The following is a 13,399-nucleotide window of genomic DNA, read 5'->3' on the forward strand; positions in this document are numbered from 1 at the left end:
CAGTTAGGTGGATTCCTGCAGATTAAAAAAAGAGAGAGAGAGATGTACTGCTATTGTTATGCTATAAACCCTGTATTTGATTGCAGAGGGTACACAAAGAGAGCTTGTCAGAAACTGGAGGAAAAAGACAATTGATGCCTAAGATCCTTGATTGGACAATGAACGGTAACCCGAGTCAGGATGACAGCCAAGTGATGCAGCAGAAAGAGAATGAAATGGACAAAGGGGATGTAACAAGGGGTGCAGGAGGAAAGGTACCAGAGCAGCCACAACATTTGGAGGCAGCAACAGGGAAGGGTTTTGCAATAGCTGAGGTGTAGATAGAGGAGTTCAAGAAATGCAAGATACCATGATAAATGAAGGACAGGAACAGAAGTCAACTGAAGAAGAACTGAAGAAGGACCCAGAGGTGGAGGATATAGCAGTTGAACTTGCTGGCTTATAATGATATAGATACATTTGCTGGGCTCAAGGAGAGAGAAAGGTTGACCAAGTTGAAACTAACACCTAGAGTAAGGAATTTGATAAATAAGATGAATAAGGCTATAATTTGTGTTAAGACAACAGTCTTTGGATATTATAGAAATTAACCGTATACACTATTGTGCAGCCAAAATAATTACAGAAAGGGTTTTACCATTGAGGATTGTGTGTCAAAAGAGAGAAAATCAACTACTCCTTGGAAAACTCACATTGAGGAAAAATAAAATCTTTGCAAACAGAGATGTCCTTGATAGATGGATACCTAACAGAATCACAAATCACCAAAAATACTGAGGAAGATCCAAAATATTAAATTGAAACATGCTGCATTGACGGAGGAAGATCTTAAATTCATATGCTCCAATAATAACTAACAGCTGAAGCACAAAAATTGCGGATATAAAGAAATCAGTGGAGAGATATAAAATACATTTAGAGAAAACCCAAAACAATTCTACAGGGAACTGGGAAAGAATATCTGTACAGTGAAAACACCGCCATTCTGGATAAAGTTATATGAAGACCCTGTAGAGTGTAAATGAGATGCAAAATGGATACCCTACGAACAAGGCCTAGATTCAGTAAACCAAACCTTGGAGTCCCCTATTTTTCTACCGTTAGACTCAACTCCTATTAGATCTGAAAGAAATGTCATTAATTCCAGAACCTTAGGATATTTATTTCTTCATGTACAAAATTAGAATACACCACAACAAATATTTATTTAAAAGTTTGAACAAAGAACCTAAACAAAAAAAATATTGTCAAATAAAAATATGCAATACACTTTTTATATTTTTTTATTCATAATTCAAAATAAGCAAAATGAAAAACGTATACAGAAAAGCTGGTATTCAAGAAAAAAAAATCATTTATAAGTTACAATGTAACCTGAACCTTCATAACAGCTCTCAAAATTTTTACATTATTGTAATATATCCAGTTCAAGTCCACAAATTAGGAAATCCAATAGCACATAGGAGAAATTTTTTAATAAATCTTTGAAGAATATATCCTCAGAGAAAGAATTGCCTCAGTCAGATCCTCCTTCATGGATGCCCTCAAATCTGATCTAATTATTCTCAAAGAACAACCTCTCAATACTAACTTGGGTCGGTGATAAAGCAGTAACCACTACAGCAACATCTCTAATAATTTCAGGATATAAAGGAATGGCTTTTTGCACTGTTAGTTTTTATGAATAATCAACTTTTCAACTTTTTGTGCAAGTGAGAAATTAATTTGAAATTTACTCAATTTGCTATGTGTTTGGAGGAATCCTTTTCTATGCAGAGACACTCTCCACGCTCTTCCTGATTCACATATTTATCAAAATCAAATTCATCCTCAGTTGATGTTAGTCCTGCAAAGTCTTCAGCCTCCTGACATTCGTGCAACCCATTCATACTAACTGCGACCTCACACAGAGCACCTTTCCCTTTTAGTCAGCTGTTCATCATCCAAAACAATCCGGTGCATTGAGTCTGCATGAACTGCAGAAAGAATCTCACTTTTTTTTTTTAATAAATTATGCTCATTTTCATTTCATTGAAGCAGAAATGTCATATGCAATTAACTCTCCTTTTTGGGACAGATGAATCATCAGGGTCTTCTACTCCTTCAATAACATACCTAAGTTAAATCCTCAGCTTGTAATATTTTAGTCACTGTAAATGAGTGACAAAGGAATTTTTCCAATTACATAAGTACATAAGTATTGCCATACTGGGACAGACCGAAGGTCCATCAAGCCCAGTATCCTGTTTCCAACCGTGGTCAATCCAGGTTACAAGTACCTGGCAAGATCCCAAAACAGTACAATACATTTTGTGATGCTTATCCTAAAAATAAGCAGTGGATTTTCCCCAAGTCCATTTCAATAATGGTCTATGGACGCCATCCAAACCTGTTTTAAACCCCACTAAACGAACTGCTTTTACTACCTTCTCTGGCAATTAATTCCAGAGTTTAATTACACGTTGAGTGAAGAAATATTTTCTCCAATTCGTTTTAAATTTACTACTTTCTAGCTTCATTGTGTGCCCCCTAGTGCTACAATTTTTGGAAAGAGTAAACAAGTGATTCACATCTGCCCGTTCCACTCTACTCATTATTTTATAGACCTCTATCATGTTTTCCATTCCTTTCCTAATAATACCTAACATTCTATTTAATTTCTTACCCATCGCCGCACACTCAGCAGAGTGTTTCAACGTATCATCAACAATGACGCCTAGATCCCTTTCCCGGTCGGTGACTCCTAATGTAGAACCTTGTACTATATAACTATAATTCGGGATCCTCTTTCCCACAATCAATCATCAGTTTGCACTTGCTCACATTAAACGTCATCTGCCATTTGGATGCCCAGTGTCATAAGGTCCTCTTGTCATTTTTCACAATCCTCTTGCGATTTAACAACTTTGACGGAATACAAATGATACATTACATTACTTATGCGCGACATAAGGGGAAAAGCAGTCGCAGGGCAGGCAGTGCGGCGGAGAAAAGTGCTGGAGGAAGGTTCCTGCTGGTGGAACTTGGGGATCCACGCCAGCCAAACCAGAGGCCCCAAAGTCCTGTCTGCTCTTCCGCAACTTTTAAAGAAAGGCTCGGCGCCAGAGATCTCTCTCTCCTGCTCCTGTTGGGATGCGAAACCCAGGTTCTGTCAGAAGCAGGAGAGAGACAGACTCTGGCGCCGGGATCTCCCTGGAGGCCGGGCCCAGGGGATTCTTGCCCCCCACCCTCTCAGCAGCCCTGCCTACAATTTCTGCATGGTTTGAAAAATTCTGTCACTTATGTCCACTGACTTTCACTTAGCATCACGTGACAGTTGGCCATGTCCACAAGAAAGGGTTACAAATCAAGCAAGCACTGAATCATTAAGTAGGTACTGCCTCAGAATGTAACTTGAACAACTGCCCCTTTTCCAGCTCATCTCTTCAAAATGACATGAATTTTAGGTGTTCTGGCAGCAATGACTACTTTCCTCACCTTTGTCAATCAGATTAGCAGAATCAAGGTAAGGTATCTCCATCTGCAACAAACGTCCCTATATCCATGACCTTTTATCACTCGTAGCCTCCATCTGCTCGCGATAACAAACTTGGCTCTGCCCTGATGACTCTGCTTCAGACGCAGCTCTCTGCCATGGAGGTTACCTCTTCTCTCATACTCCTCGCCCTATTGGCCGTGGTGGTGGTGTTGGTCTATTACTCTCCCCCTCTTCGAAATTTCAATCTTTTCCGCCACCTCAGTCTCTCTATTTTTCTTCCTTTGAAGTCCACTCCGTCCGCCTATTCAATCCTTTGCCTCTTAGAATAGCAATTATTTATCGTCCCCCTGATAAATCCCTTTCATCCTTTTCTCAGCAACTTTGACGCTTGGCTTTCCTTCTTTCATGATCCTTCCTCCCCCTCCCTCATCCTTGGCAACTTTAATGATCCCTCCAACTCTTACATCTCTCAGTTCCTCACCTTAACATCCTCCTTCAATCTTCAACTATGCTCCACTTCCCATACCCACCAAAATGGTCACTGTCTTGATCTTATCTTCTCCTATAACTGCTCTCCCTCCAATTCCTCTACCTCAAATCTTCCCCTTTCTGACCATCATCTAATATCCTTCACACAAACTTCCTCCCGCCCAATCCAGTCCAATCTCTCTAGGAATCTCCAAGCCATTGACCCTACTACCCTATCCTCCAATGTCTCGAACCTCTTCTCTACCACTACACCATCCAAATCTGTCAATGATGCCATCTCGTCCTACAATACTATTCTATCCTCTGCCTTAGACACTCTTGCACCTCTCATGCCCTGTGCTATAAGATGTACCAAACCCCAGCCCTGGCTAACCCCTAAAATCCGCTATGTTCCTGTATCCGTTCCGCCGAACACCTCTGGCTGAAATCTCGTGCCCTTGCTGACTTCTTACACTTCAAATTCATGTTGACCTCCTTCCAATCTGTTTTCTTACTTGCCAAATAGGACTACTACATCCAGCTAACTCTCTCGGCTCAAACCCTCGACTTCTCTTCACCACACTAAACTCTCTCCTCAAGGTGCCTCCACCCCCAACTCCCCCCAGACCCTAGCTGAGTTCTTCCACGACAAGGTTCAGAAGATAAACCTCGAATTCTCTACCAAACCACCCCCACCTCTCCCTCCCCTTGTCCATCCCCTTGTCTGTTTCCCTGTTTCTTCAACCCCTCCATCCTTTTCCTCCTTTCCCAAGATCACTGATGAAGAAACATCACATCTTCTCTCCTCCTCAAAACGAACTACCTGTTCCTCTGATCCCATTCCTACCCATCTTCTTAACACCATCTCTCCTACTCTCACCCCTTTTATCTGTCATATCCTCAATCTCTCTCTTTCCACTGCGTCCGTTCCTGATGCCTTCAAAACATGCTGTGGTCACACCGCTCCTGAAGAAGCCTTCACTTGACCCTACCTGTCCTTCCAACTATCGACCCATCTCCCTCCTCCTCTTCCTTTCCAAGTTACTTGAACGCGCCCGTTCACCGCCTCTGTCTTGACTTTCTCTCATCTCATGCTGTTCTTGACCCACTCCAATCTGGCTTTCGCCCTCTTCATTCAACTGAAACTGCACTTACTAAAGTTTCCAACGACCCGTTCCTGGCCAAATCCAAAGATCTCTATTCTATCCTCATCCTTCTCGATCTATCCGCCGCTTTTGACACTGTTGATCACAGCCTACTCCTTGATACACTGTCTTCATTTGGATTCCAGGGTTCTGTTCTTTCCTGATTCGCCTCCTACCTCTCGCTTCGCACCTTTAGTGTACACTCTGGTGGATCCTCTTCCACTTCTATCCCTCTACCAATCTGTGTACCTCAGGGTTCTGTTCTCGGTCCTCTCCTGTTCTCCATCTATACTTCTTCCCTTGGCTCTCTAATATCATCCCATGGCTTTCAATACCATCTCTATGCTGATGACTCCCAAATCTACCTCTCTACCCCCGAAATCTCAACCAGCATCCAGCTGTCTCAGCCTGCCTATCTGATATCGCTGCCTGGATGTCTCAACATCTGAAACTTAACATGGCCAAAACCGAGCTTCTCATCTTTCCCCCTAAACCTACCTCTCCTCTCCCCCGTCTCTATTTCGGTAGATGGCACTCTCATGCTCCCTGTCTTATCAGCTCGTAACCTTGGGGTCATCTTTGACTCCTCTCTCTCCTTCTCTGCTCACATTCAGCAGATTGCCAAAACCTGTCGTTTCTCTCTCTATAACATCCACAAAATCCGTCCCATCATCTCTGAGCACTCTACCAGAACCCTTATCCACACTCTTATCACCTCTCGTCTTCATTATTGTAACCTACTTCTCACCGGCCTCCCTCTTAGGCCTCCTCTTCAATCAATCCAAAACTCTGCTGCGCGACTCATTTTCCACCAAAGCCGCTATGCCCACATTAGCCCTCTCCTTAAGTCACTTCACTGGCTCCCTATCCGTTTCCGTATTCAATTCAAACTTCTCCTATTGACCTAAAAGTGCATTCACTCTGCCGCTCCCCAGTATCTCTCCACTCTTGTCTCCCCCTACGTCCCCTCTCGAGTACTCCGTTCTGTAGATCTCTCTCTTATCTGTCCCTTTCTCCTCTACTGCTAATTCAAGACTCTGTTCCTTTTATCTGGCTGTACCTCACACCGGGAATAGACTTCCCGAGTCTATACGTCTAGCTCCGTCTTTGGCCATTTTCAAATCCAAACTCAAAACCCACCTCTTTACCACTGCACATGACTCCTAACTCACTTGCCATGTCCTTTATCCTCACCTCTTTATTCCCTACCCTTAATTGTTCTGTTTACCTGTCTTATCTAGATTGTAAGCTCTTTGAGCAGGGACTGTCTTTTATGTATGGTGTACAGAGCTGCATATGCCTTGTAGCGCTATAGAAATGATAAGTAGTAGTATACACAAAAAGCAGCACAGATGAGTTTATGTTGTTGGGCAGACTGGATGGACCGTGCAGGTCTTTTTCTGCCGTCATCTACTATGATACTATGATGTCATTCTTGAAGGCTTTCACTTATTGCCAGCTGCAGTGTGTGCACAACAGCACACGTGGTGAATTCAGGAGAGTTTTAAGCAGCTACAACAATATAATCTAAAAGATCATCATTTTGTTGTTCTATAGCAACTTCAGCTTGTTCCTCAGTTGCAGGAGCAACGAGTTCCAGAGCTTAACTATTCTTTGAGTGAAAACATATTTACTCCTATTTGTTTTAAGAGTATTTCCATGCAATTTCATTGCGTGTCCTCTGGTCTTTGTACTTTTTGAATGAGTGAAAAATCAATTCACTTCCACCCACTCCACACCACTCAGGATTTTATAGACCTTAATCATATCCCCCCTCAGTCAGAATACTTCTGGATGAAAGTGTTGTAAATGTCTTTTGAGATTGGAAGCTCTTGTAAGTGCATTTTTATTATTGCCTGCATATGTGCTGATTTTGGCATCACAGTATTAGTCTTCATCTAGGTCCTGCATCATACACTGACACACAAAATATTTTCCATCTTGAGTTATGAAATGCTCAAATACAGCTGACTTCATGGGAAGCTTGACACTATGAATTTATATTTAAAAAATGTTGTCAAACAAAATTCCATATTGCAAGGCATCCTAGCTACTGCTCCTGCCTCCCCCTGTAGCCTATTGACTAGCTGTGTGACCAATAGGCTTTAGGGAGAGGAGGAAGCTGCTGCAGCCTACGATAGAAACGCTTCCAGCCTGCACTGCCAATGGGGAGAGGAAGCGCTGCAGATAGACACTGTAGAAAGGAGAGAGACATAACTTTATTGACATGACAGTTTTACATGTGTTGCCAAAAGTAAAATGTTAAGCAATTCAGATGAAAACAACAGAGCAACACTGAGAAAAATATGCTGCTATGATGGGCTGAAAGCAGTAGAAAGGATCTATAAGAGGAAGAGAGGCTGGGTGATAGGGACAGGAGAGTGGAGCTGTGTGAGAGAAATAGAAACAGACTTTGAGAAACTTGAAAAGGGAACATGGGCTATAAATGGGGGAAGGGAACTGGCAGGGAGAAAAAAGAGCAGGCAGAGAGGGAGTACAAGCTCAAGAGGGAAGAGAAGATGGAAGATATGGAAAGTATGTCGGTGGGACTGGGAAAACAGCGGTTGAGAGTGTGTGTGTTGGGGGGTTCATGATGGAGAGAAAAGACAAGAGGCGAGAAAGGGTGAGAGAAGTTGCAGGGAGACAACCATGAACACATACACATGGAGGACAGAAATTTGTTCTCTGTGAATTCAGCGGAACCCTTTTCTATGCAGAGACACTTTGCACACTCCTGATCCAGATATCTTTCAAAATCAAATTCATCCTTAGTTAATGTTAAGTAGATACTGCCCTAGTGTATGACTTTTATTTATTTATTTTTTTTTGTACCTTTGTTACCCCGCGCTTTCCCACTCATGGCAGGCTCAATGCGGCTTACATATACAGGTACTTATTGTATATGTATATAACTGTATATTGACTTCATCAATAATAGCCACTTTTATAAGGCACATCTCTTCAAAAGGGGAACAACATTAGGTGTTCTGGCAGCAACAACTCGTTCCTAATCTTGTCAAACAGGACCAGCAGCACGTCCCTCTTCAGATTCTCTCTTATTGCCAGCTGCAGAGTGCGCCACAACACAGCATATGTTGTGTCTGAAGTTTTCTTTTCTCTTGCCTGGCTGGAAGTTCCATAGGCATTGGTTTCTTGCTTTTGCTATCACTTTCTCTCATAGCTTGACTATATGTAGATGAAAGCACATATATTGGAGATTGGAAGCTCTTCTAGAAACTTTTTTTTTTTTTTTTTTTAAATCGCTGCCTGTGTCTTCTGTCATACACTGACACAAAATATTTTCCACCTTGATTTATGTGAAATGCTCAAATACAGCTGACTTCATGGGAAGCTTCTTCAACAAATTTTAAAAATTTGTCAAACGAATTCCAAATACATCTAAGTCTCTTCCCTTCCTTTCAGTTACAAGCCAAATAAGCTAATGACTGAGGTAGGTGATGGTCTTAAATACCAACCAGCAACCAGAGCGTGTCATGTCAGGTTGATGAATTCCTACTGATTAATGGCCCTGGAAAAATTCAGCTAATATTAGGGGAATAAAGCTAAACCAGACAGCCACCCAATGTTTTTTAAGGGAGCCTGGGAGCACCCACAAAGGGTGCAGGAAGGCAGAAAGGGGGATGAGGACCCACTCCCCCTGTGGAAGGGTCCCATGGGCAATGACATGAGGCTGTAGAGCTATGCTCCACCAGGTACAATCAGTGAACGGGAACCTGGGAGCAAGACCATTAAGCTTGACCAAGCAATGCAACCTTAGCCTTCATGGCTGGGAGCTAGACCAGATGCACCAACCTGTACAAACTATCATTTTGTTGGAGATGGAGAAAATACTGGAGTTTTCCACAGAGCACCAACCCTTATACTGGGAAAAATCACTGGGAAAAAAATCAGGTTCTCTACCTCCATCTGCTGGTAGGAAGGGAATACAACCCAACAATCAGACTGGTGCAGCCAGGACACCATGGGGCCCTTTTACTAAGTGGCAGTAAGCCCACTGTGAGCTAACCACACAACAATCTGGAGCTACCACCAGCCCAATGCGGGCACTGGCAGTAATTCCACCCCCACACGTGGCATTTCCGACGATAGTTTACTATTTAAAAAAATATTCCACAGGGGGTTACTGGCAATAATCGAGCAGCACCACACGCTAACCAGTTACCGCCAGGTTAGTGCAGGAGCGCTTACCGCCACCTCAATGGTTGGCATTAAGTGCTCCCCCTTCCGCAAGGCCACGTGATAAGAGCAATTTTACCGCATGGTCATGTCATTTTTTGGCCTTTTTTACCAGCTCTGGCAAATAAAAAAAAAAAAAAAAAGGCCTCAGCACACAACAAAAACAGCCCCGGCCCTTTTTACCACAGCTTAGTAAAAGAACCCCTAAGGCAGTGAGAACTGCTGCTGTTACAAAAGAAGGTTGCCCAGCATAGCTTAACAAAATGTACTTCAAGGACCAATATCAAGGACGAAGTAAATTGCACAAAATATTTATTAAAACATTTTTAAGGAATCCAAGGAACTAGTTCTTCACAGTAGTGAAAACAGAAAACTTACTAGCATCAGGCTACAAATATAAACTAAACAAAAACAGCAATGTGGACGATGGCTGGCAGAAGATTCTTTGCTGAGCATACAAATGACTCAAAACAGACTGTGTTTCAGCCCGATGGCCTGCCTCAGGAGTCAAATGATATCTAAAACAATAAAAATAAAAAATCGTAACTCAATATACAATTAAAGGCAAATGGTACAAATTAAAACTTCCATTAAATAACATAATAAGAGTAGCCATACTGGTCAGACCAACAGTCCATCTAGCCCTGTATCCTGTTTCCAACAGTGGTCAAACCAGGTCACAAGTACTTGTATTTTACTTATAAATATGTAAAATATGACATTTACATACATAAAATAAAAATGCATACCACCAATTGAGATACAAATTGACTATTTAATATCACTCCCACATCTCTTATTACTAGTCATGTTACTATTTTCACACTCACTTTGGCTGCTCTGCACAGTTTATCAATACATGCAGGTATTCACCTCTATCCCTCACTGCATAATTGTTCACTTTATTTTGAAAGTCAAGAATTAAATAGCTTTCACCATATAGATCATGTCTTTCTTCACTTTACAATCATACACTTTAGTAAGTTTATTGTATATTTTATATACACTGTTCCAGTTTTGTAACTGTTTTTGTTCTCCCCCATTTTTTTTTTATTTCATATGTATCTATTTTGTTACCAACGGTTTTATTTGTTTGTAGATACTTTTACATGCTCAAGGATGCTATGTAACAAATGCAATCTGAATGATATATTGTACTGTTAATTATCCAGTTGTGTGGTCCTTTATTTTGCACAATGTTGATGGATTGTGTCACTTTTACTTTTATGGTATGTTATCCGTTTTCTTTTTTTATTACTGTTTTTATTTTTATTACATTTTGTATTTATTAATACATTTTTATCTCAATCAGTGATATGTATTATTTTATGTTAAAAATGTATTTATGTTTCATATTTACTTATTCATATTTAATGGAAGCTTTAATTTGTACCATTTGTCTTTCACTCCATATTGAGTTACAATTTTTAATTTTTGATTATGCTTTTAGATATCATTTGACTCCTGAGACAGGCCTTCGGGCCAAAACACAGTATGTGTCAAGTCATTTGTATGTTCAATAAGAAATCTTCTGCCATCCATCATCCACATCGCTGTTTCTGTTTGGCCTCGCTACACTGCGGAGTGCGTCCTCCTTGTTCTTTTGCTTTACAAATATAGACTGCCATAAACAAAGCATTTGAAACGGCCCTTCTACATCAGAGAAGTGTAATCTGGCCAAAATTCCTTTTATTTCATTTATTCAACTTGATAATTTGCCTCTCTCAAAACACAAAATAAGCAACATAAACTATATCAGTCCGCATTAGACAAACAGAAAAATTCACAGCCCCCACCCTAATTCCCTAAGGCCCCTGTTTATAAAGCTGCGCTAGCAGCTGCCGATGTGGTAATGTGGATACAGCCCATTCACTATGAATGGGCTGTGTCGGCAGTACCACGTGGCTTTATAAACAGGGGGGGCGGGGGGGGGGGGTAAATATCCCATTGCTTCTGCCCATTATCAAAGTTATACAACAAATGCCTTCTAGATACTGCCATGCCTTCATTTTCTTCCTGAACAATTAGGCACCAAATGAACTGCTGCTGTGAAGTACATTCAAACCTGTTTGATTTCATTTGTAGAACTTCATCTGATAAAGATCACTATACATTCTCCACTCTATGAGTGTACTGCTTTTTTTTTTTTTTTTACACACCATTACAATTTCTCAGGACAAGCAAAATTTATGACTTAGAGGCAGATGCAGCAACCAAACGTAAAAAAATCTAAATCGTTAAAGTCCCTAACGATTTTAAAATAACGAAAATGCACCAAAAAAAAAGTCACACATGCTGAGATCGGTAGTGAAACGTACAATGTATCAAAGAATCACAATACACATCGTTAATCGGCCCCCAAATCATGCGCAGAGCAGCCAAGCGTTATGTTAGCTGCTCTGCGCATGCCACAAACAGTCAAAACACAGTCAAATCGCAAGCACATGGCTCCCAAATAAAAACAAAAATAAAAAAAAAAGGGTTGGGAGGGGGCAAGGGCGCTCATCAGGAGCGTCCTGTACAGACGGCCTTGCCCCCCCCCCCCCCCCCCCCCCCCCCCCGCTGCTCCCCACTTTCCGCCGCTCCCCCCACCCCGAAAAAGCAAAATTCTAGCAGCCCCTGCCCCCCTCCCCACTTTCCGCCGCTCCCCCCACCCCGAAAAAGCAAACTTCTAGAAGCCCCTGCCCCCCTCCCTTCCTCACTACTCTCTCACCTCAGCTCCGCCTCCCGACATCCTCCGTCCGTGCCCCGCCCCCTTTTGGGGTCGTCGCCGCCATTCCCCTCCTCCATCGGGCCCCCCTTCCTCTTACCGGGCCCGTGCAGCGCCTCTCTCCTCTGTCCGAAGGCGCTGCACGGGCAAGAAGAAAGCTGAATCGGCTGATGCCTGCCTTCGCCTAGCTTCGATAGAGCGTCTTTCTCCTCCTGGGCCCGCCCCCTGTCTGACGTCAGTAACCTACGTAGGTTACTGACGTCAGACAGGGGCGGGCGCAGCAGAAGAAAGACGCGCCATCGCGAAGGCAGGCATCAGCTGATTCAGCTTTCTTCTTGCCCGTGCAGCGCCTTCGGAGGAGAGAGGCGCTGCACGGGCCCGGTAAGAGGAAGGGGGGCCCGATGGAGGAGGGGAATGGCGGCGACGACCCCAAAAGGGGGCGGGGCACGGACGGAGGATGTCGGGAGGCGGAGCTGAGGTGAGAGAGTAGTGAGGAAGGGAGGGGGGCAGGGGCTTCTAGAAGTTTGCTTTTTCGGGGTGGGGGGAGCGGCGGAAAGTGGGGAGCAGCGGGGGGGGGGCAAGGCCGTCCGTACAGGACGCTCCTGATGAGCGCCCTTGCCCCCTCCCGATCCTTTTTTTATTTTTATTTTTTATGTGTTTTCTGAGGTCCTTTGGACCAATCACAGCGCTTTTAGCTCTGCTAATGCGCTGGGATTGGCTCAAAGTTTGTTTATTTTTTCACTTAACACTTTTTCCTGCCACGGAGCTGTCCTAACGAGAGGTCCAGACCTCTCGTTAGTTTTCCTGCCTTTTTCCTGCGTAAAGGCAATCGGAAAAGGTTAGTGCATGTCGTTTCAATGGGGTTTTCACACTAATTGCTCATCTCCATTCCGTTTTCGTTAGCTGCTACTGTCGTCGGAAAATAGGCTTAAGTGCATGGAAAGGATAGGAAATTCTTCCCTGAGGGCTCATTTAACGATGAAAAACGTTTAGTGCATCTACCTCTTAATCAGACTTATTTGCTGCAAACTATGTCTGGTTTGAGGCAACTGAGGACCCAGGTATCATTTCCATCAAAGCTTCTACTACAGTACACACAAAAAAAAAATCAGAATGAAACTAAACATGCATTTCATACTTAATCCACATTTCCATTTTTAATTTTATCTTTAAAATCTGATTATCTTTCACTGCAATTACTGATCTCCTATTGATAACTACATTAGTGTTCAGTAAGCAGGAGAAACTAAGGGGGGGGGGGTCTTTTACTAAAGTTTAGCTTGAGTTATCTGCAGCAGGGCCCACTTTATTCCTATGGGCCCTGCTGCAGATAACTTGAGCTAAGCTTCAGAAAAGACCCCTTAAGGAGGTTTTAGTAGTAGCACTGAACCCAGATCATTT

General features: G+C 42.7%; 1 protein-coding gene across 1 annotated transcript in view; it reads right to left on the reverse strand.

Annotated features, from left to right (window-relative positions):
* Window positions 1-13,399, reverse strand: part of NEO1 (neogenin 1) — a 740,505-nt gene that overhangs the window by 713,396 nt on the left and 13,710 nt on the right. The window lies entirely within an intron of this gene.

Source organism: Microcaecilia unicolor, chromosome 1 (assembly GCF_901765095.1).
Source record: "Microcaecilia unicolor chromosome 1, aMicUni1.1, whole genome shotgun sequence".
NCBI classification, from domain to species: Eukaryota; Metazoa; Chordata; class Amphibia; order Gymnophiona; family Siphonopidae; genus Microcaecilia; species Microcaecilia unicolor.